General features: G+C 39.4%; 1 protein-coding gene and 1 non-coding gene across 2 annotated transcripts in view; one reads left to right on the forward strand and one right to left on the reverse strand.

Annotated features, from left to right (window-relative positions):
* The window catches only part of LOC109404007 (band 4.1-like protein 4B), a 143504-nt gene that overhangs the window by 42697 nt on the left and 76969 nt on the right, over window positions 1-23838 (forward strand). The gene's annotated exons all lie outside the window — the stretch shown is intronic.
* Trnak-cuu (transfer RNA lysine (anticodon CUU)) lies at window positions 11626-11698 on the reverse strand. Its single transcript has one exon. It is a non-coding gene; the product is annotated as a tRNA-Lys (tRNA).

A 23838-nucleotide genomic window follows, 5' to 3' on the forward strand; every position in this document is an offset into this window, starting at 1 on the left:
ATCCATTCACTTGAGGGCAAACGTCCGACGAACGATTCGATCAGAATGTCGTGGTGGTCACTCTAGCCTAGTACCTACCAAGCCTACTGTGTGATGATAGCTGGCTGCCAAAGTTGTGACTCACTTTTCCCATGCGATGCTAAAAAAACACGCCTACTCATCCTCATCCCATAACAACGCTAGAGCTAGCTAGCTAGCCGCAGTAGCTAGTGTGATCGATGAACGAACATCATCATCATCATTACCTACGAATCTCGGTATCGATGGGACAACGCGTCGATGACAACGCACGGTCATCATTCACGGAGCTACCGAGACGAATCAAAGGGTGTTTTGCGATGTCTGAGGGACAACACTGAAAAACTTTTTAAGGGTTGATTCAACGATTATGATGGTTGTTTTAACCATTGACGCTACGCTTCACTATCTGGTATAGCTAAAAAACAACGGATGACTTCAAATCGGTAATTGTCGGCAATTTAGTAATCCAAAAATGATCACCGGAACCGATGTCTGGGATCAATATTCAAATGTCAATGTCACGCGAAATTCATGACATTTTACATTTCATGACATTTTATCAATTGATTGATTTCGTCAATATAACTTCAACAGTTACACTAACCAAAAAGGTAGTTGAACCAATAAACAACAACAACAGTTGGACATAATCAATCGACTACATACTGTGAACCACGATTTAGTAGATTATTTTTTTCCGTGTATGCACCAAGGTGCCGACATTGAAATTGTTCGTCGAGAAAAATGTGAACAATTTTTTCCCATATGCGATATGAAATACCGTTCGTTCGATACACAGAGGAGGCTGATTTAGGGTTCAGATATAACAACAATTATCGCTATTGTTCATACCGGCGAAGCAAAAGTGGGTAAAATCAACGCGCAAACAGTCTCACATCGTGCTCAACAACGGTATGGGAAGCGATAATGCACTGTTGTGATGTGAAATAGACACATTATGAGCTTAATATGTATCCAACCAAAGAGAGAGAGAGAGGTCCGCGTTCAGTGGTGCTGTTTTATCTCCGCCTTCTAATGGAGCAATGTTAGGTTTGCTTTCCGCTTATCATGGTCGCTCGGTGTATTTACCCAGCTGAGGAAACCTCCCCCGACTTCCAAGAGTGTCAAATCTAATTACTCCATTTCCCGCATTCAATGGATCATTCATGGTCTTCGTCGTCGCCGTCGTTGTTGTGTCGTGGTGATGATGTAGTCTTCGACGACGAGGGCATTCGTTGCACCTGAAACCACACGCTCCGCGTCACGATCGCGCCAGGTAGAGGCAAGTGTCGTGTGTGAAGAATTTCCGAGGTGACTTTTTCCATACATCTATTTTAGATTGTTTCATCACGCCAGTTTTTCCCTGCGTTTGATCTAACGGTGAATAATTAACACGCGTCTCTTATAGTCGGGGGGACCGATCGCAACCGGCATGCCGGTGGTTGAGGTGTTGAGTAGCACAGTTGGGCAATGTGGGTAATTTCTTGGACAAAAGTTTTCATGAGGGCTGCGTAAAAGGTTAGCATAGGATCATTCTTGAGTGTGATAATCGTAAAGCATATCGCAATTTGATTTCTTTAGTGAGCTCGTTTCATGTTACTACAGTCAAACTTCTGTGAGTTCCCGAATAAAAAATACAGTAGAAAAACCGAATGTTGTATTGTAACAGTACTATTTAGAACCATATTTTTACAATAGACAGCACTGTAAAAATAAAAATACAAAAACGGTAAGATATAATGTAGACACCATACAGTGAATTGTAAATAGGATTTCTACAATATATTGTACTGGTTGTTAAGTATCGTAACAATACAAAAAATATTTTTCTCCACATATATTTTTTGCAAAACCATACATTTTATTGTAAATGCATTGTTCTAAATACTGATACGTGGGTTTAAATATACTAGGGTACATGTATGGTTTCAAACAATGAAATGTATCGTAAATATATTGCTTTTAATTTCATTACTGGCTATCCAGCATTTTACGAGCGCTAATGGCCGCCAGAAATTTTCTCACTTTCTGGCAGGGATCATCCGATTTGATATCTGGTTTGTGTCGTTTGACAGTTGATGATCGATCTTATCGATCAGCTGCCAAACGCCAAATCGGCTGATCCCTACTAGAAAAAGAGTAACATTCTGGCGGCCATTAGCGCTCGTAAAATGCTGGATACATTTAATCAAATGGTTTTGGAATGGTTCTCTTTTGTTATGTTGTATTGTTTTACATTACATATAATGGTATATTATCTTGTCATTTTCCTCCTGTTAATGGCATCTTACGCTTTCTAGCCAATCTAACTTGAAAATAATGTTAAATCGGAATATCTTTGATAGTGCGAACTAGAACCTATCAAGTCGACATTATTAGAATGCACTTTGGGAATTCTCCAGGGCGTCTTGGACAACCCTTTATATATAATATAGGATCACCCAGGTCTAAGTCTGAGTAGTCTCTGATTGCATTAACAGTTGAAGCTTAGGCTCCCATGCCCCACCAGCCAGATAACAGGGTTTTGCAAACCAAGCATTATGTATGGCAACACTTCGAGTGGCATGATAGAACTATGCCGAGCGCGCTAAGTGTTATTAGACCACTAATGTAGTTGTATGAAGTGGGTGACAAGGTACATAAGTATCATTACAGCGTGTTTAGCCGTTCGTTATTGCAATACCCAAGTAACCACGGTGTTGAAGCCTTATTGATTGCTGATATAGGGTGTATTTAGAGCAATCATTACTTTACATGCAAACTTAAGGTTGATTTAAAGTGGAAATGGGCAATTATAGAATCAAATTACGATTATACTGGTAAAACTTTAAATCAGTCGCATAATTGCCATTTCCACTTTAAATCAACCTTAAGTGTTTTGGAAAAGTAATGGTTGCTCTAAATACACCGTATATCTGCATGCAATAAGGCTTCAGCACCGTGATTACTTGGGTATTCAGGCTCCAGTTTGAAATGTATAACAACTCATGAGAAAACTAGGTAAGCAAACCCGCAGACGAACCTATATTAGAAGTCGTTTCAGTGTCCAGTCCAGTCCATATGTTTAAGATGGCTCTACGTCAAAGATAAATTTTGTCAATCACATTTGATTCAGTTGTGGTCGAAGGCAAGTTTACATGAGAGAAGGGGAGAAAACTCTCCTAAATGCAGAAAGAATAGAGATCATCCACTGATTTACGGTAATGTGACCTGCATCTTTCCGGGTTGACCTACATTCGTATTCCTCTCATCGCACTCTACATACCTATCCCGCCATTTCTCTTGGATCTGCAGTCCTTAGGACACCTGGTTTACAACTTATTTAAACATTTTATTGACATCAAATATTGATGTTTCAACTGATTCACTTTTTTCTCTTTCCTTTCCTTTGTATAAACAAAGTCACGAACATCAACAAAACTAAGCACGGAAAAAATTTAAATCTAAATAAATAATTAAAAATGCACGGAAAATAATATTTCGAAAAAGTGAATGGTTCAAACGTAAGAAAAACAGAATAATATATTGTTACATGAAAATCAGTTGTAAATGTATAGTAGCTACAATGTGCAAAGCTATTAGCAAACCATTCCATTACAATACACTTTATTGTAGCTGGCACACTTTATGGTGCAGGAATGGTTTTCACCAAACACTCTATGGTTAGTTTTTATCCGGGTCGCTATTAAATGGACCATCGACCCACGGAAATATCTTCTAGTAGTGGAATAAAAACTCATGTGAAGGCGTCTGAAGAAACCGTCATAGTAATCCATATTTTTTTTTTAGTTTCAAGTATAGGTAACGAGGTGATTTACATAGTCAAGAAACATCGACTCTTGGAGGATAATCTGTATCTGCATAAATCAAAATGGAATGGTGTTTCTATGTAACGATTTGGGACGAGAACGAGTCAACGGATTTACATAATTCTAATACTGAGTTGATACTGCACAAAAATAATGGACCTAAGATGATGGGGATGTCAAATAAGCAATAGGGCGATTACAAAAATAAAACGTGATTGTAGAAAAAGTTGGATATTCTGGGAGCAAGCTGGAAAGGAGATGCTAAGAAAAAGCTAAAAATTCATGGAATAAACTGACGAATTAGCAAAAAGTCCATAGTTCCAACAGGAAGTTAGAGGTTCAGGTAGGAAGCTAAGAATATTTTAAAAGAAGTCGATGGAAGGAGAAGGAAACTTAAAAAATGGATATTCCTGAAAACACATGAGGATTCTATTAGTATGTTGTTGATTCTAAGAAGAAGGTGGTTTCGGGGAGCTTGAAAAAATAATAAGGTTTTAGGTAAACTTATGACTTAGCTAAGAATTGGATATTTCCAAAAAGATACAAGGAGAGCTAAAAGCTAGGTTTCTGAGAGCAAGCTGTCTGCTATCCGAAGAAACTGGCTTTTCCTGGTGATGTCGGGAAACATAAGAGGGATGCATCAGGTATTTCTCCAAGATTTCCATCGAAAATGGCTCTAGGAATTGTACCGGAAAGTCTTCTGGGAGTATCACTGGAAATCCCTCTTGAAGTTCGATCGGGAGTTCCCGCAGGAGTTCCACTGGAAATGCCTGTAGGTGTTGATTTTTCTTTGTCCAAATAACATTTTGATGACCAATTGATATTGTAGAGGTTTTGAGAACCGTAATAAAACCTCATACTTTTATTTTGGTTTTATGATGGTTCTAAGAACCTCTTCCAGCCTATTTGATTAAAAAATGTTACTTGGTCTGGGAAGCCTCCAAGATACCAGTAACAATAACTGTAAATACCATAAATCCTTGAATTACTAGAATTTAAAGACATCGTGTCAATCTGAAAAAAGAACGGCACCAAGTTCCGGTATGATAAACCTTATTCCGTAACGTATTGCGTAAAGGTCACCTACCTGCGTAATGGGTTCTGTTAACGATTCAGCATTTTTCTAATCCATTCAACCATTCAAGCCGGCAGCTACACGGTCCTTTAGAATTTGTCATCCTAGGATCTGAATTTGTTATCGATTTGAATAACACTTGACGATTAATGTTTTATGTCGTATGTTGTTAATTTCAGAAGTTGATTTTTTGCACATTTGTAGTGTTCTGTTTTTTTTTGTAGGAAAATTTCTGCAAGAAATATTTCCCTGTAATTTTGCACATTTTAGAAATCAAGATTCATTCATCATGTGTCATCCGATCCTCTCGTCGCGTCGGCTTCTCAAGCCCCGGTAAAACCTTGAATAATATGTGTAAACAACTCAGCTTGATCAACAAAGTTGAAACGAAAAGATAGAAGAAATGTAAGCCACTGTAGTCTATTTAAAAACTATCTGTTGCTATCTTTTAAAAAATCTTTTTTGGTTACTAGAAATAGTAGTCTAAATAAAAAAATGGTTGTCTAAATAGTTGTCTCCATAATGTAATTTAGAAAATGTTTTTGAAGCGCTTCCATAGATTCTTTCAAACAATTTTGCATAAATTCCACCTCAATTCTTTGAAGGTGTACTTCAGAGATTTTTCTAGAAATTCCTCCACAAATTCCTCTATAATTTCTTCTGAGATTTATCAAGGATACGTTACACGCCAAATATTGCTTCAGGAATTCCTCCAGAGACTCCACCATGGAGTCCTTCAGGAGTTTTTCCAATGATTCCTCCAGAAATTCTTCTTTTCAAAACCTCATAACTCATAATTCAGATAACTTAGAAAGTTGGTATCTTCGGCAAAGTTGATCAGTATGACAGATACTTACATCGTGAGCTTCGTGGCCGTGCGGTTAGCGGTGTCAGTCGTTAAGGCGTATGGTGAGTGCCACGGAGTGAGGGTTCAATGCCCGCTCCAGTAGGAGGAAACTTTTCGTCATAAGGTATGAGGGTTTATGACGGTTCCCAAACCCTCTACAAGGCTAATTGGTAATCAAAATGTTACTTAGAGTCTTAGACAGGGGAACACCTACACAGGCATTCGCAGTGGAACTTCTGCGGGTATTCCCATTGAAACTCCTACGGGAATTCCCGATCGAACTTCAAGAGGAATTTCCGGTGCTATTCCTAGAAGACTTTCCGGTGAAATTCGTGCGGGAATTACCGGTGGATCTTCTAGAGCCATTTTCGGTGGAACTCTTGGAGGAATTCCCAGTAAAACTTCTAGGAATTCCCCGTGCAACTTCAGTCTGGAGCGATTTCCGGTGTAATTCCGAAACTTTTTCCCGGTGGAGCTCTAAAGAATTTTCCAGTGGAACTAGTGGAGCAATATCTGGTTGAACTCCTGGTGGAATTCCCCTGTAGAATTTCCAGAAAAAAATACCAGAGAAACATCTACCAATAGATCAGAAAATTTGTCGCAGTAATAAGGTATCCGAAAAAAAAACAGGAATTCCCGGTGGAACTCTTACAGCAATTCCTGGTGAATTCCTGTGGGAATACGTGATGGAACTCTTACAGAAGTTTTTCAAAGGTCTCCTGCGGTAATTCCCTATCGAACTTCAAGAGGAATTTCCGGTGGTACTTCTAGAGGGTTTTTGGTACATCTTTTCGGAGAACTGCCGATGGAACTCCTGTGGGAATTCGCGTTAGTTTTTCTCGAGGAATTCCTGGTAAAATTCCTGCGGGAATTCCGGCAGAAACTCTGACAATAAATTTTGACTCTAGAGGAATATTTGGTGGAACTTCTGCGGGAATTCTTGGTGGAACCTCGGTGGAAATTCTCAGCAGAATTTCTGCAAGAGTTTCCGTTCCTAAGCCTAGAGGAATACCCGGTGTAATTCCAAAGAAGAATTGGCGTTGGAACTACTATAGGATTCCCTGTGGATTTCCTGGCAAAGTCCTAGAGAAATTCATGGTGGAACTCCCATGAATGTTCCCGGCAATACTGAATTCTCTGTAGTACTCTTAGAATAACACAGCGCAACATTTTTTTTTTGTCTCAAAAGCAAACTTATGTGTCTCTGACAGATTTTGGGCCGCTGAATCTGAATCCGGGCACAGATTTGCTTCAGCACGTCACAAATTTTGAACGGAACCTCAATTAATATTTTTTTTGTTTATCTCTTCCAGGTAAGTCATTAACTCGGATGGACATGATGGCATGGAGACTGTATACATTTTCAGGTTTGAGAACGAAAAAACTACTGTTATTGCTAATAAAACTGTGTAGGTATCAGAAGGCCGGCTCCAGAGGCACGTTATCCTCCATTTGGGACATTTGTGCCATCGCCATACATATAAGCCTATTTAATCATTTACCTGAGGGAGAATGGTACAAGGGATGGAAAATAGGAAAGGTGATGAAATAGGAAGGGGTACCCTAGAAGAGGGAATGAACGTATAAGCGCAACGAGGGCTCATAGCCCATACAACAACGGTTTCAATCAGTGCCCTGAAAAGGGCACTGTAAAACGCATAAGCATAAAGAGAGCCTATAGCTCATTGGAGGTAGCTTGTGACGTCATGCGACTTTCAGTATGACATTGAAAGGCACGTCATCGAAAACATCTTCAAGAAATAACCCAAGCAAAAACTACATTTGAGCGAGTACTTTCTTGAAAACGTATACAACTTTGTGTAAAAGAGTCACTGTGGACATCCCAAAATTGGGAGGCATGTGAGTTCACATGAATAGGCATGTTAGCCAGACGAACATCACAGATGTGATAATCGACAATGCGTTTCAAGCATTTCAGAAAGAATCTGGAACTCATTTCTTCTTTATACAACGCACGCACCCTTTCGGGATAAAACTATGGAGTAATTTTACGCCATGAAAATACCCAATAGAATGCTACAAGAGATCAAACATGTTTGGAATACTCAAATCCCTCTGGAGAAAAATAGTACAAAACTCTATTTGTTCCTGGAGATTTGAAGTAAGCAGAGCTTTTTAGGGCCCACTAAGTCGATTATATAGCAACACTTCTCGGGACGGAAGCTAGAGATTCGTAACTATCCAAAAGAATGGTTTATCCGGAGATATTTTAAGCTTGAACAGATCAGAGTTCCATTCAGGAATACCGCAGAGGACAAGTTTCTTTCAAAGCAATAGTTATGGTATACCTGTGGAGGGCGTTGTAGGTACAAAACCACAATGAGACTCTCTTGGAGTTGCAATGGAAGCGAGTTATCCATAAAATGTGATTGCAACCAATTAGTACAGGTTCCTTAGTTTGTTGAGCAGGGCCAGGGACGCCTGAATACGGAAATTTTGCGAAGGAACACTCAAAAGTGCAAAGAAGGTCAAATGGAGACTCCTCATCTGACACATGCCAATCAGTCAACTCATGACAAATTCTGCTCATGCAAAGTTGGGTTAGGTGCAATTTTATGTTACGTTATCCATGAACTGTACTAGGGTCTGGGACCATTTGGGCAGGAGCACCTATTTTGGGCACTTGCTGCTATAACTCAGTCAATTTTCAACCGATTGGCTTGATTTTTGAGACACAATCAGCTAGGCACAGTATCTAGCCGTGTACAAAAATTCAAGTCAATCGGTTTGAAATTGACTGAGTTGTAGAAGCAAGTGCCCAAAATAGGTGCTCCTGCCCAAATGGTCCCAGACCCTACCTAATCCATCAAACTGAAGCATCTCAAATTATTGTTAGAGCTACTTCAGATGGTGTAATCATCGTAGCAATACTGCCAAATATCAGCGAAAAGATGCTGAATACAAGAGCTTACTTGAAGGCATCCATAAGGAAAGGTTGAAACATACTGTTAACGTTATTCTAAGATGTAGCATGCTCGAGGCACGACACTTCATTTATACTGAAAGAAGCAAAACTGGGTTCACAAGGTACAAAAAGCCAATGGCGAAAACGCATTAAGCGAACCCATATTGGTAGTAATGTAAGCTAATTTACAACATTTGAATAATCCCGCCTGTTATTTAGCCTCAAATTTGAGACTTGAGAAGAGCAACTGATTATCTCGGAGAAACGCAAGGTCCACTGCACTATTGCTCCGGTTAGTGCAGTAAGGGCGTAATACTGTGGAGGATGCCCTTATTCCCCACAGGCTCCATTTGTGGTAAGGTTTTTATTAGACCCCCCTAACCATTCATTTCTAGGCACGGTAAGTATAAAGCCGCATAACACCATGAATTAGGGGTCACCTGTTTAGTGGACTCTTACCACTGGATCAGGCGGTCCGTAGTGTTATTCTTAGCCAATTGAGATAACCGCTACCGACACTACACAGCTATCTAGGCTGATCGGGAAAAGAAGTTAACATTGATGGTTAACTTACAAACGAGCCCGAGCAGCCCTCTGCAGCCGTTTAGGTATTTTATACAGTCTACCTTTGTCCACTAGACTTTTGTTCATGAAAAAAAAAATCAAAATGTGTATGAAGCGCAGACTTCACCCAGACCTCACTTCTCCTAAAAAGTCTACGTGGCTTATGAACGACTCCTAAGCCAGCTTCTATCTCGAATTGTTGGCCGCCATCCTGCATTTTAAGCCGCCATCTTCTGGTCACCATTTTTGAACTCCGGACATATTTCTCACTTACCATATATACTCAAAATGCATGGTTTTAGAGGCTAAAACCCTAAAACTCTACTACAGCCGCCATCTTGAGTTTTGGGCCGTCATCCTAGATATTTTGGTCGCTATATTTACACTCCGGACATGTTCTCCCTACCAAATATACCCACATTGCATGGTTTTTGAACCCAAAACTTCATAAAATAGCGCCATCTCGAATTGTGGGCCGCCATCTTTGGTTTTGAACCGCCATCTTGAATATTCTGGTCACTATTACTGGACTCTGGACATCTTCTACATATTAAATTGCATGGCTTAAGAGCCTAAAACTCCTTAAAACAACCGCCATTTTGAATTTTGGGCCGCTATATTCTGATCACCTTTTTGGTCTACGGACAACTTTTTTTTATTATTCAATCACTTAACCTATTTTACAGCTCTATTGTCCACTAGGGCACTGCGTGAGCGATTCCAATTGAAAGCTGTGCACACACTTTGTACAGCGCCTAAATGTATTATATTTTAATTGTGCTATATCAAACTAGTTCCCGTTGCGCTACTTTCACTTTCTACCCCACCATGGTAGAATGATGAGCACGAGGATGTTGATGTATGGCTGTTCCTGTTTTCAGTCCGATTGAGGGTCCATTATGGGTTGCCGTTCGCCGATGTCCAAGTATCCGGGTTCATTTGAGCCATGGGCTCAGAAGAGGGTCAGTGTCAGCTGCTCTCAGGGGGAAAGAGCAACTGACGAAAGTGCCGGGGCTGGGTTCGAACCCTTGACCATCTGCTTATGAAGCAAACGTGTAGCCACTACGCCACGGGCCCCGGCTCCGGACAACTTCTCTATGCTAAATACACCTATATTGCATGATTTTAAAACCTAAAACGCCCTAAAACAGATGTTAGGCCACCATCTTGGATTTCGGGCCGTTATCTTGCATATTCTGGTCGTCATTTTTGGACTCCGAACGTCTTTCTATACCATATATTTATACCCATATTGCATGGTTTTGGAACCTAAAATTCCTTAAACTGCTGCCATCTTGGATTTTGGGGCCGCCATCTGGCATATTCTGGTCGCTATTTTCGGACTCCGGACGACTGTCCATATTGAATGGTTTTTTAGCCTTAAACTCATTAAAACAGCCGCCATCTTGGGTTTAAGGGCGCCATCTTTTGGTTTTTATGGCTGACATCATGGCTTTTTGGTTTCCATCGATGATTTGCGCATGAAATTCGGCAACCATGCTAAAGTTTACACAATTCGGCGCAATTTGATGTGTCGCATGATAGAATTTGGTACAGTTTTATATATGATCTGTTCACCGGTGCTGGTTCGAATCACTAAAATGGCCATAACTCCGGAACGCCTTGACCGATCCGCACCATTTTTAATAACAAACAATGCTGTAATAGTAGTTTACGCAACAAGGTGCAGAATGAAGATTTTTACAGCACGAGTCGTACTCTTGTCCAACGAGGCTTGCCGAGTTGGATAATTACGACGAGCGCTGTAAAAATCGAGTTCTGTACCGAGATGCGTACAACATTTTTTTCAATTTCATAAATTACCGCTTGAGGATAGTTTTTAACAAAACCTATTACAAGTTTTATTTTTGTGTTAAATGTGCTATTTTGACTTGTAAATATTCCCCTAGAATTAATGCACATTTATAGGGCTCTGGCAGAATAGAGGCCCGCAATCCTATTTAGATTGCCAACATTCAGGCCATTTCGGGCCGCAATTAAGTACTAGAGATGTAAACCTTTCCCTGGCACAGACTTCAAGTTAAAGAACTCTAGTGATGAAACCCGAATCGGGATGCCCCCTTAGGATTCGAAATTCCTAGACAAAACTCAAGCTATGAAAGCAACTAATGCTGCGAACAAAAGGCAACCTGCCAGAGAAAATACGATTACAGGATTGACTGATGGGCCAACAACATTAATGAAACCTCGTCATCCTGCGATTGGTAATTGTTATCCAATAGGATAACAGGGCAAAATTCATGTTCTGTGTTGTGTTTGTCCAAATGTAATGTCCTAATTTATTACGCATTTGAAAGGTTCCACTACACATGATATATTTAATATGCATTTGTAGTGCTCCATTACTTTTTCGTAATAATGGCGCCCAACGTGGGGCCCGAACCCACGACCCTGAGATTAAGAGTCTCATGCTCTACCGACTGAGCTAGCCGGGCCTCTATTCTGCCAGAGCCCTATAAATGTGCATTAATTCTAGGGGAATATTTACAAGTCAAAATAGCACATTTAACACAAAAATAAAACTTGTAATAAACCTTTCCATCAAACTGCACACTGATGATCATAGACATTGCTAAGAGATTCTGATCATAGGAGGTTATACTGTGCAGTTGTCAAAATTCTTCAAAACTGCGTCCTGAAAGCATCAAGAAGTTGATCAAAACTGAAAACAGTGCTGTAATGGTTCATTACGCAACGCAAATCAGTGCAGTGTGATGTGGAAAAGTAGGCCTTTTCCTGGCAGACTTGCGTGAGGTAAAACAGCCTGTTACGATGAGAAATTGCAAAAAGTTTTTTTTTAAGACACGGACACGTTTAGTACTTCCAGTGAGCTATTCGCTCTTTGAAGGAAGCACGACACTAGACAACGGACTAGCATTGCAACGCCCAGTGGCACAGCCGAAAACTTTTCCTGACAGCTGCGGCGGGAATCGAACCTGCGCTCCTAGCACGATACGATTAAATGCTTGTTGACACTAGCCGCACGACCACGAAGCCACACAGTTCCGGTTCTATTCAAGCTATAATCCGTAAGGTTGGCCAATGGGAAGTGCCTTAAAAGTGAGTGATTTTTCGTTGCGCACAGACATACATACATACGCACATACAGACATACAGTCAGGTTTTTTTTTACGCGGGGGATACGTACCGCGTAAAAAAAAAAACTCAGTTCAAATTTCCAAAAACCGCGTAAAAAAAGTCTCACCATTTCTCGACGAATCATGCAAAAATAAGACGATGAAATTTTTTTTTGTATGGAGTTTTCATTTACGCGGCCGCGTAAATCAAAACCGCGTAAAAAAAGACCTGACTGTAATCTCTATTCGTCGAACTGAGTTGCTTGGTATATGTGACTAAACTCTCCGAGCCTTCTATCGAAACGTTGAAAGATACAATTATGTACTAGTTACAATGAGGGTGATGGGTCAACAAATAAACCCAAGACAAAACAGAACCTTAATTGGACAAATTTATCATGAACTCATGAGCAAAATTACAAGAGAACTTTCTTGTAGGAAATCCTACTACGGAAACTAAAATAGAATGCTAAAAGTACAGGATATAAAACATCACAATTCAACAACATTTGACATAAAACATAGTTCATGCCATACAAACGTATTCAGATCCCAGGATTCTGATCGTCAGATTTCTTAATTGTTTTATTTATAACATACAGTATCGGACAATAAAAATGCACCAAAGCCGTTTTTCCATACAAACTAGTCAACTTTAGATTGCCATATCTCAGTTATTTCTCAACCGATTGTTTTCATTTTTCTGTGACGAACTACAAAACATTTCAATTTTCAAAAACTATTGAAAAAGTTCAGTGATTACTATTGATAAAAAAGTTACAGATAGGTTGAATTTTGACAATAAAAATGCACCAAGACAAAAAATTGTGTAGCCTAAAATGCTGAAGTCAGATAGCTATGGTGTCTTCAGCAAATTTATTGGTCATCACACAAGAAACATATTTGCCGATGACACCATAGTGATTTGACTTCAGCATTTTAGGCTACACAATTTTTTGTCTTGGTGCATTTTTATTGTCAAAATTCAACCTATCTGTAACTTTTTTATCAATAGTAATCACTGAATTTTTTCAATAGTTTTTGAAAATTGAAATGTTTTGTAGTTTGTCACAGAAAAATGAAAACAATCGGTTGAGCCATAACTGAGATATGGAAATCAAAAGTTGACTAGTTTGTATGGGAAAACGGCTTTGGTGCATTTTTATTGTCCGATACTGTATATTGTAGAAGGAAGCTCCGCAGGAACTTGAATCACCTTCAAGATTCACTCTTACAGGACTTAATCCAGGAACACTCATTAAGTTTGATAAAGTGAGATTTTTTAGATTTTCTACAGTCAGGATTTATTAAATTGTATCATTAGGGCCAGGACACGGAGTAAATACCTGTGTTCCATCCCAGGAAGGACCAATTATCAAGGACCAAGGGGTGACATTAATCTTCTTAGCATCGTCACCCCCACCGATTTCACCGTATTTGCTTTTTCATAAACTGAGCGGTTGGTACGAGATGTCCCCACTCATGTTTTCATTGTTGAATTAAAAACGCTGCACAGTAGGCCTGGCCGCTTTAATGCTTGTAATGCATCTCCGATGTATTGCAATCATTAATAATGACAAGAAAGGTGATGGAAGTTGTCGATTCTATCATTTTTCAGGATTCTTTCAATGAATGGCTGTGTATGCGTAGACTAGACTAGACTAGACTAGTCAGGATTTATTAAATTGTATCATCGTGTTGAGCTTGCGGAAGCCAGTAATATTAGCATTTGGACGACTAGTTTCGACCACTAAATTCGTCATGTTGCCCCACTGTTCCCCACACCCCGTTCGGAGCTTCGAAGATTCCCGCCTGTGCTGTCGTCTCTGCCTCAATTACTAATAGACGGGTTATGGTCACACGCGCACTTCTGCGTGTCTTTGTTATTGTCGTTTTTTGAGTTCGTCGTCTTCCGTCGTTTCTGAACAGTCGACTTGACATGACTCTGACAGGGGGGCCGGTTTTCGAAGACTTGACTCTATAGAGTGAGGTGAGAGCAAGGTGCTGCGCTATTGTGGTTATTATTATTATTGTTTGACGACACCAAAATTTATATCTCCCCCTGGAAGAGGAGGAAATAGATGGGTACCGCTTCTCGTAATGCGGTTCGTGATGATCGTGGTTGGTTGTAATGAGCACCTCTTAGGCACAGTCACGTAGCTATACCTACTGGAGTAAAGTTCCCGGTTTCCCTTGCTGATTGTCGATTGTCAGGTGTTGTCTTCTTCTGGAACGATCCGACACTTGTGGGTGTCGGACTACGAAGAATTCATCCTAAAGGGCGATTGATAATCCACTTAGGAGCTTCAACGTGTGTTAGTATTGGAACGAGCATACGTCACCTGCTGCTACAATCGCCACACAGTGAAGCACAGTAGAAAGGAGAAATCAATTTGCATGCAACGCAAAACGTTCTGCAATCGATACTGTGCACTCGTATGAATCAACAACACGAGGAACAAAGCATTTGGATTGTACTGGATTAGCACATTCGGTAGCAGAGACGGGTTTTGAATGGCAAGTTTCTGTTCGATTTGCAATCACAGACTGACGGGCGTTTTATACATACTACTGTGGATCAACTGGAGTGATAGTGTTGTCTACGTAGCTTAATGATTCATTAATTCATCAAGTTTGGCTCTATCTGTTGTGAAGTTTGATAAATTCTTCACAGACAAAGCTAGAATCAATTAAATTATTTGATAGAGAGAGATGTCTATCAAAACAAGCTTGGTCAATCAAGAATTAGGATGGCCCAACAGGGAAACACAACCTGTTTGTTACCAGTGAGGTTTTTAGTAGTATTGTGACACGTAATTGGCAGATTTACTACCTTACAACATTATGTAAAACAATGTTTGACGGAAATACAGCTTTTGTATAAATTAATAGTATATGGAACGAGCTCACCAAGGTCGATTGTCTAATACGTTGTCTGAACAACTTATCAGCGAACTTCAATCTTGAACATACAACAATAGGATGAAACGAGCTCACCGATTTACCTTGTAATAACACAACTTACCAATGAATGACAAGTAACAAGGGGCCTAAACTAAGCTAATAAATCTCCATAACTGTGTTCAATTCACTAGCAGACAGTGGGCGTGTAAACATCCGTTAAAAGAGTCCCAAGACCATTTTAGTAACCAAAATAATCCTCCAGAACCTTTCACCATTGTCCAACATCCGTATACATGCATCTGCAGCCGTCTGTCCATAACCTTTCGATCGTGCGATAGTAGTAAGCCCCATTTTTTTCTCTGCCAAACCGTTCAAGATTTACTTGAAAAAGATCGCAACACGTCGATCCCATCCATTACCGTCGTCGTCATCATCGTCGAATCGGTCGTCTTCTATGGGTTCACCCAATTCTGCGCACGATTCGCCGCGATCGCACTCGACCGATATATTTTTTCCTCTTCCAATCCGGTCGGTAACGTATTGCACTCGATTTTGGCCGGCATCGTAGTCGACGACGCCGGCACTTCTACCTGTACCACCATCATCACCCCCGTACCGCTACTTCTGCGCCTTATGCAATTTATTATTTGCGCTGGTGCATTTGGGTGCACTGCAAACCATATACGTAGGGGTTACCTACCCTACTTTAGACTGCAGTAAGGGGGTATCCATCGAGCGAGAACACACCGACCGTCTGTCTGCGCGTCAATGTGCATCAAGGAGAGCACAGTACGGTTTTCGGAACGAGGTTACCGTTCTTACTCTTGCCGAAGCGTATGGGTTTCATCGTTCAAGGGAAATACTGTTCCAACTTTACAAATTCTACTACAGCTAGGGAGAAGTTCAGTTCAGAATCTTTGAAGGAATCTTGGCACGAATAATTAAAATGATCTCGCTAAGATTCCCTGAAGGAATCTTTAAAAGGATATCTGAAGGAATCCCTGAAAAAATCCTAGTAGGTACTCCTAAACCTCAAAGGAATGTTTTAAGAATGAGAGGGATCTTTGAAGAAATTCCCGCAGTAATCCCTGAAGCAATGCCGATTAGAACACTTGAAATAACTCTTTCAAGATTTCCTAGAGAAATCCCGGTAGAAATCCATGAAGGAATCCCAGGAGGATTCATTCAAGGAATTCTGGGAAGGATATCTGGAAGAATCCTTACAGGAATTTCGGCTGAAAGCTTAGCAGGAATTCCTGTAAGGAACACAGAAGAAATCCTGGGAGGAATCACTGCAGAAGTTCTTGGAGCATCTGAGAGGAATCCATGAAAGAATATTTCAAGCAGGAATCCCGGCACGTATACGTAAAAAAATTGCACTAGCATTCTCTGCATATATCTTGGCAGAAATCTTTTGAAGAATACTAGGAGAAATCCGTGAAGTAATCCCAGCAGGAATCCCTGAAGGAATGCCGGCTGGAATACCTGAAAGAATCCTTTCACGATATTTTTTGAAGCGCTCCTGGAGAATTCGCTGCAGTAAATCCTAAAGGAATCCCGTAGAGAATACCTGATTGAATCCTCAGAAAAATCACGACAGGAATTTTGACTGGAAGCTGAGCAGGAACTCCTGAAAGAATCGTAGAAGAAATTCCGAATTATTAAAGAGTTCTCTAAAAAAAAAAAACTCGGGAATATTTTTTTAATGAATCCTATCAGAAACTCGAAGAAGAATACCTAAAAGAGTCTCTTCAGGAATTTCCTGAAGGAATCTCGGCAGAAATCCGAATTCTTTCATAGTCCTTCTCGGAAGAAATCCCTGACGGAATTTCAGCAGGAATCTCTAAACGGATCTTTACCAAATCCCAGGAAAAATTCTAGCAGGAATCCGTGAAGAAATGGCAACTAGAATACCTAAAAGAATCCTTTTAGGATTTTCTAAGGCAATTCATGCAAGACAATCCCAGAAGAAATCATTACAGGAATTCCGGAAGGACCATCTCGAGAAATCCTATTAAGAGTATCGAGAGGAAAGCCTGAAGGAATCTCGAAAAGAATTTCTGAAGGTATCTCGAGAATATCTCATCTCATTTCTTCGTTCTACTTTCTGCCCTAAACCTCTATCCTATCATCCACTCTACGCTCTACCTTATGTTTGCGTTAACAATTCTGCTGAAGACATCAACTACAAATTAATAACCATTACTGTCAAGATGTGAAGGAAATACCCCAGTCCGTGCTGATTGTGGGGATGCAGAGGTGATCTCGGTCTTTAGTAGCAACAATCAGCACACTCTAACATTCCTTTCCCTTCCCAACTGACTATAAGGACGTGGCCGGCGCCGTTATTGATCCAAAATGTATGAGCTGCTAGAATTGCACTTTGAGAATAAGTGGAGTGTCCCAGCCCTTATTCATTTGGATCTCAGTGCAATTGGTACCAGCTCAGATCAATCACGGAGTAGCAACCATTGACATGTATAGTCAGATTTGATCGTTTTTTTATCGATTACTGTCAAGATGTGAGGGAAATATATTTATTTCACACTGGAAATAAAGCTCATTAACCGTGACAATATATGCGACGTTTTCATTTGTTACTCTCGAATTTTCCGAGTGGTTTGTCACTTTAAGTGTCGACGTTTTCATGTTCCAGTCAAAATATAAATAAATGCTTTGATTCAAATAGATGCTGTATGAAACATCACCTACCACGATGAATTTTATTATTTATTATTCAAATTTCTATTGAAATCATAAAATATGTAGCTTTATGATATTATGACTACGAGTCTTGATATCATGACGATAATGACCATTATCATAAACGTTTCTTACCCCATTAACCCTTCGGAGCCGGATGGGTCAATATGACACCGGCGATTAAACCGACCATAAGAATCGTGTTCACGGCCAACGAGGTTGCGGCAGCGAAGGCAAAGCAATCCGGCTCCAAAGATGAATAGAAATGTCATGCTTGCCGAAACCATTATGATTGACCTATTTTAGTTTTCATTTATCATGCATCATGACACTAAGTCATGGAACCATGCCGCTGAATCATATAACCATGAGGCAGTGCCATGAAATCATAGATCAAAACAAACAGGTGCGTTACACAAATCTGTGAAGCCATTTATTTTTTCATGCCGAGGCGGTAGTTTATCGCAAGACAACAAAGTATTCTTTGACTTTTTTTTAATTCCTACAACTCTCAACCAGTTAAGAATATGTGTATTGTAAAGTTTCCAGAATGTTGAAAAGTCAAGAAAGGACTCCGTTGAGAAATTTCTGCAGCAGGAGTCAAATGCGCTTGTTTTGTATGCTAAGGTGATACAGTCAGGCGTTTTTACGCGGGGGATACGTAACATTTAACGACGAATCATGCACAAATAAGATGGTGAAAAAAATAATAGAAACCGCGTAAGAAAGACCTGACTGTACTCCCCAGAAAATATAAATTTTTAGTTGGCCATGACGACGCGTAATTTCAATCACTACCTACTTTGGTGATCTAATCAATTCATCATAAATGGAGTGACTGAAAATAAAAACAAATCATAACTGGTAAATACTATTTCTATTGAAAAACTTATGATTTTATCTTGGTTTTCGTCATGGTTCTACAGTTCATACGCCATGTTATAATGACTTCATCTTCCACTTTGGGAGTGTTCATAAATTACGTCAAGCTTTCAAAGGGGGGGGGGTGGTTCAGCAAAGTGTGACAACTCATACAAAAAGTTTCAGAGATCTTATACAAAAAGTGTTACATAAGGAGGAGGAGGAGGAGGAGGAGGAGGGGGGGAGGGGAGGGGGGGTTGAAAATGGACAATTTTTGCGTGACGTAATTTATGGACGCTCCCTTTTCGACTTTGCAACAGAAATCATATTACAAGTACACTCGACTTTTTTTCATTCGTCGATTTTTTTACTATAAAGTGGTGAATTTTGAATCATTCGGCTTGATTTTCCGGACACTGATAATAGTAACCGTGTCTGCATGTGTACAAATGTTCATGTGGATTGGTTGAAAATTGACTAAACAACCGACCCGTGCAAAAAAGGACCGGGTGTTCTAGTTTCATAAACAAAGCTTATGATTTCATAAACTTTCATCATGATTGTAGACTACATGCGTCATGAAATTATAACTCAATTTCATAAATCAAAAAGCTGCACAGTAGGCCTGGCCGCGTTAAAGAAAAATGGTAGAATTAGTTGATTCTATCATTTTCCAGGATTCTTTCAGTAGCTGTGTATGTGTAGACTAGACTAGGCTAGACTAGACTATTCTAACAAAATCATGAATAACAAATACTAATTTCATGTAGTTTCATGACTAAGGCTTATAAATTTTCGTCATGATTCTAGTGTACATGCGGTATGATTTCATGCCACAATTTCTCTCTTTTAGCACTAACTATGTAAAACGTAATTCGGAGGCTATCTTACGACAAAACGAGTCATGTTATCATGACGATTATTTATGATGTATTTTCAAAAAACATAATTGCAACATGTATTGCAAAATCATGACGCATATTGCTAGTCTCGGGTTTCGTTTTTTTTACGTGTACCATAAGGCAGATCATGCTGTCGGTTTCGTAGTGATCTGTAAGCAGATGAAGCGTGTTATTGTCTATCCGGTTGGAATCAAGACCGACATTCATTCAAAAATTGCCATTTTCTTGGTCCACAAGTGTCGCAACTGTTTCGCATCTAGTGCGCTGTGTTGCTGACAACAACGGGAAGGATGCGCACTACATTTTGACATGATTAAAAAACGTCGCGAGTTGGGTCGCGTCGCGACTTGATTATGCGAAGTCCGGTTTGGTGGCGGCCCGACAATATAAAATTGAAATCAGTTATAGGTACTGTCTAAGATGAAACGGTTGGTTCGATGATGAGAAGTGACTTCGTGGTCGTTCGGCTAGTATCGCCAAGCATTTAGTCGCATCGTGCTGAGGAGCGCGAGTTCGATTCCCTCCGCAGCTGTCAGGAAAAGTTTTCGGCTGTGCCACTGGGCGTTGCATGCTATTCCGTTGTGTAGTGTCGTGCTTCCTACAAAGGTCAATAGCTCAGTGGAAGCATTAAATGTGTCCGTGTCTTGAAGTGCCGTAAAATTATAGCGATAAAATTATGCGAAAGTTTTACGAAGCTGTCATTGACATGAAAGAAAAACAGCGCCGTTTCCCGTCATGTATAATGACCATGATTGTAGCTGACTGACATATAAAACTATGGTAGGTGACAGGTGGAGTGAGCGCTTTCAAGACTTTGTTGAATGGAAACAACGTTAGCGCGTCGACGAACAGATTAAGCATCAGAAACGGTGAACAAGCTTTGTAGCCCTCAAAGCCAGATGGCTTTCTATAAAATGACGAATTGTAAGGCTACTGGAAAGGACGAACTCTCGGTTCAACTTTTTAAACATGGTTGTGAGCAGCTGCAAGGAATATGTCATCATCAGAGTATGAAGATATGAATGAAGTAAGAATATATGAACCTCATTCCTTCTCTTTACAAATGGGATACAGAGTAGAGTGCGCCAATTACTCTTCTCCAGTCGGCGTACAAAATCATAACTTCTATTCTGTTCAACAGATTGAGATCGTTGGAGAAGTATTTCGTCTACGAATACCAGACTAATTTTCCTAGCTGAAATCCTAGATAAATTCCGTTTGTTTGTTGATTTCAAAGCGGGATACAATTCAGTGAAAAGAAAGAAGTGATGGCAAAAAAATGGTAGAACACGGTTTTCCGACGAAACTGATCAGGCTGATTCATCCAACGCTTCATGAATCTACACTTTATGGGTTGCGGATTAGAATTCATTGTGATTCACTCATAGGCGGATTAAAATGTGGATTTTAAAATGAAGACGAAGACAAACTTTGCGTTGTATAAGACACTGATCCTTTCTGTTGCTCTACGCGGCCACGAGATTTGGACGTTAAAGAAAGTCGACCAGAGAACGTTTGGTGTGTTTGGACATAAGGTGCTGCAAACAACACTCGGCGTTGTCGCATGAATCACGAGCTATACGAAGCATCAAGAGAAGGATGAGTATCAAACTAATAAAGCACGGCAGGCTGAATCGTAGCAATGATTGCGTTGGTGACAAGCACGCATGCTCGAGGCATGACACGCGAGCTTCTTATTTTATTTTTACTTAAAGTAGAAAACACCGCGGTTCCCCGGGTTCACATAGTTACCTAGATAGAAATACCCCTCTCGAAAATGTGATTTTTAAACTAAAGCCTTTTGAACTATATTATTTGAGTGCGAAGAAGAGACTGGGGCAGGTTGGATTCGTGCGCCAGTTTGATGCGCAAGTTTGCTTATGTGCGCCAGTTTTATGCGCTTTCTTTCCGATTCCTGCATATTTCGCCGGTGATACATACAGGGGATAGACAAAATGATCGGGACAGCCAAAATTTTCACTTTTTAAAAAATGCTAGCTGTAACTTTTCGAAAACTGCATCAATTATTCTCAAATTTTCACTGAAAGTTGATCAACTAGTTGTGTATCAGTGGACAAGATTTGGAAGTGATCGGGCTATTCTGCACGAAGTTATAAAGATTCTAGAAAAAGTTATAATTATCCGATAGCCAACTTTGAGCTGTTATATCTCCAGATTCAATGAACAGAATGCAATGAAATTTTGATTATTTATGACTTATATAATGAGCTTTGAAAAACGTTTGACACAACTTTAAATTATTAACATGAGAAAAAGTTATAGCGATTTTATTTATTTTATGATTTTTTTAGTAAATTGGTCTATTTTTAATATGCATCCCAATACTTTTTCTATTAATTGAAGGCTATGTTGTTACTTTCCTCCAAAACATATTTATATTCAGGACAACTAGAGAGAATTTAAATGAACTATAATTAGCAACTTGAATTTTGAAACGATGTTGAAGTTTTAGAAAATCTGGTGTTTTATTTGAAAAATAAACTAATCGTTATTATTTTCTTCCGTGTCAAGAATTTTAAGTTGTGTCAGCAGTTTTCCAAAGCTCATTATATAAGTCATAAATGGTCAAAATTTCATTGCATTCGGTTCATTGAATCCGGAGATATAACAGCTCAAAGTTGGCTATCGGATAATTATACCTATTTCTAGAATCTTTATAACTTCGTGCAGAATAGCCCGATCTTTTCCAAATTTTGTCCACTGATACACAACTAGTTGATCAACTTACAGTAAAAAATTGAGAAAAATTGATGCAGTTTTCGAAAAGTTACAGCTAGTTGAACATTTTTTGAAAAGTGAAAATTTTGCCTGTCCCGATCATTTTGTCTATCCCCTGTACATGTATCACTTGGTGAGCTCGTTCCGTGCTATTATTATATTGTTTAAGTTTCAAATAATATTATTCTCCCATGTCACAAAACGTTGGGTTTGTCTTACTACGACATGCTTAGACAGTCATGTCTGTAAATTTAACAAATACTAGCTGTCCCCGGCAAACTTTGTCTTGCCTACTGCGTTTTTTGACGTTTCAAGTCCCTAGCCACCCAAGTAACAATGATAGCTGAATAACAGCTTATTCAGCCATTTTTTTTTTAATCAAGCCAAAGAGCGTTTTATTCAGCCGTTGTACAGCAATAATGTTTGTTGGGCAAGCCCAAGTCCCCGTTCAAAATGTATGAACACCCGATTTTCAGAAACTCTCAATTTTTCCATGTTTTTTTGCCTCATAAACCTTCCTTGGGTGAAAACTAATCGAACAAAACTTAGACGACCCAAATCGGACCATCCGTCCGCAAGTTATGCGCGGTCCCACGTATGCCACTGCATTTTTATACATATAGATAGATAGATTGTTCAGGTCATCACTACAAGTATCGGAATGTAATCCTAGAGTACAGTTGCAACAATACATATATATATATATATATATATATATATATATATATATATATATATATATATATATATATATATATATATACAGGGTGTTAGGTTCCTGAGTGCAAACTTTTTAAAGGGTGATAGAGGACCATAAATGGTGAAAAAAATTGTTCTACGCATATGGTCAAATCTCAACCGTTACGTAGTTATTGAGCTTTCCTTGTTTTTGACTCTCATTGCCTTAACTGGATATAACTTGAAAATGGTCAAACTTATCGCAGTTTTTTTACCCTTATTCGAAAGATTATTGAAATTTCTATCAAATGGCATCTTTGAATCGATTGGTTTAGTTAAATAACTAAGTTTTCTACAGCAAACTAGCTCAAAATAGCGTGTATTAATTTGTTTTTGTCAATTATCTTTGAAACATGCGTAATAAATTCAATTTTTTTCTTCGGCAAAGTTGTGGCTCCTGTTCTACTCTACAATTCGTTCTTTGACATCAAATGTCTATCTCTTATCGTTTTCTTGCAATTTTGATTTAAACATCGCATTTCAGGTCAAAAATGTGCAACTGTCAAGGTAAGCACGTTTTTGCGCATTGTGTCGCACATTTAAATCGAAATTGCAAGAAAACGATAAGAGCTAGAAGTTTGGTATCAAACAACGAATTGTAGAGTTGAATAAGGGCCACAACTTTGCCAAAGAAAGAATTTGAATTTATTT

The sequence above is a fragment of the Aedes albopictus genome, chromosome 1 (genome assembly GCF_035046485.1).
Source record: "Aedes albopictus strain Foshan chromosome 1, AalbF5, whole genome shotgun sequence".
NCBI classification, from domain to species: domain Eukaryota; kingdom Metazoa; phylum Arthropoda; class Insecta; order Diptera; family Culicidae; genus Aedes; species Aedes albopictus.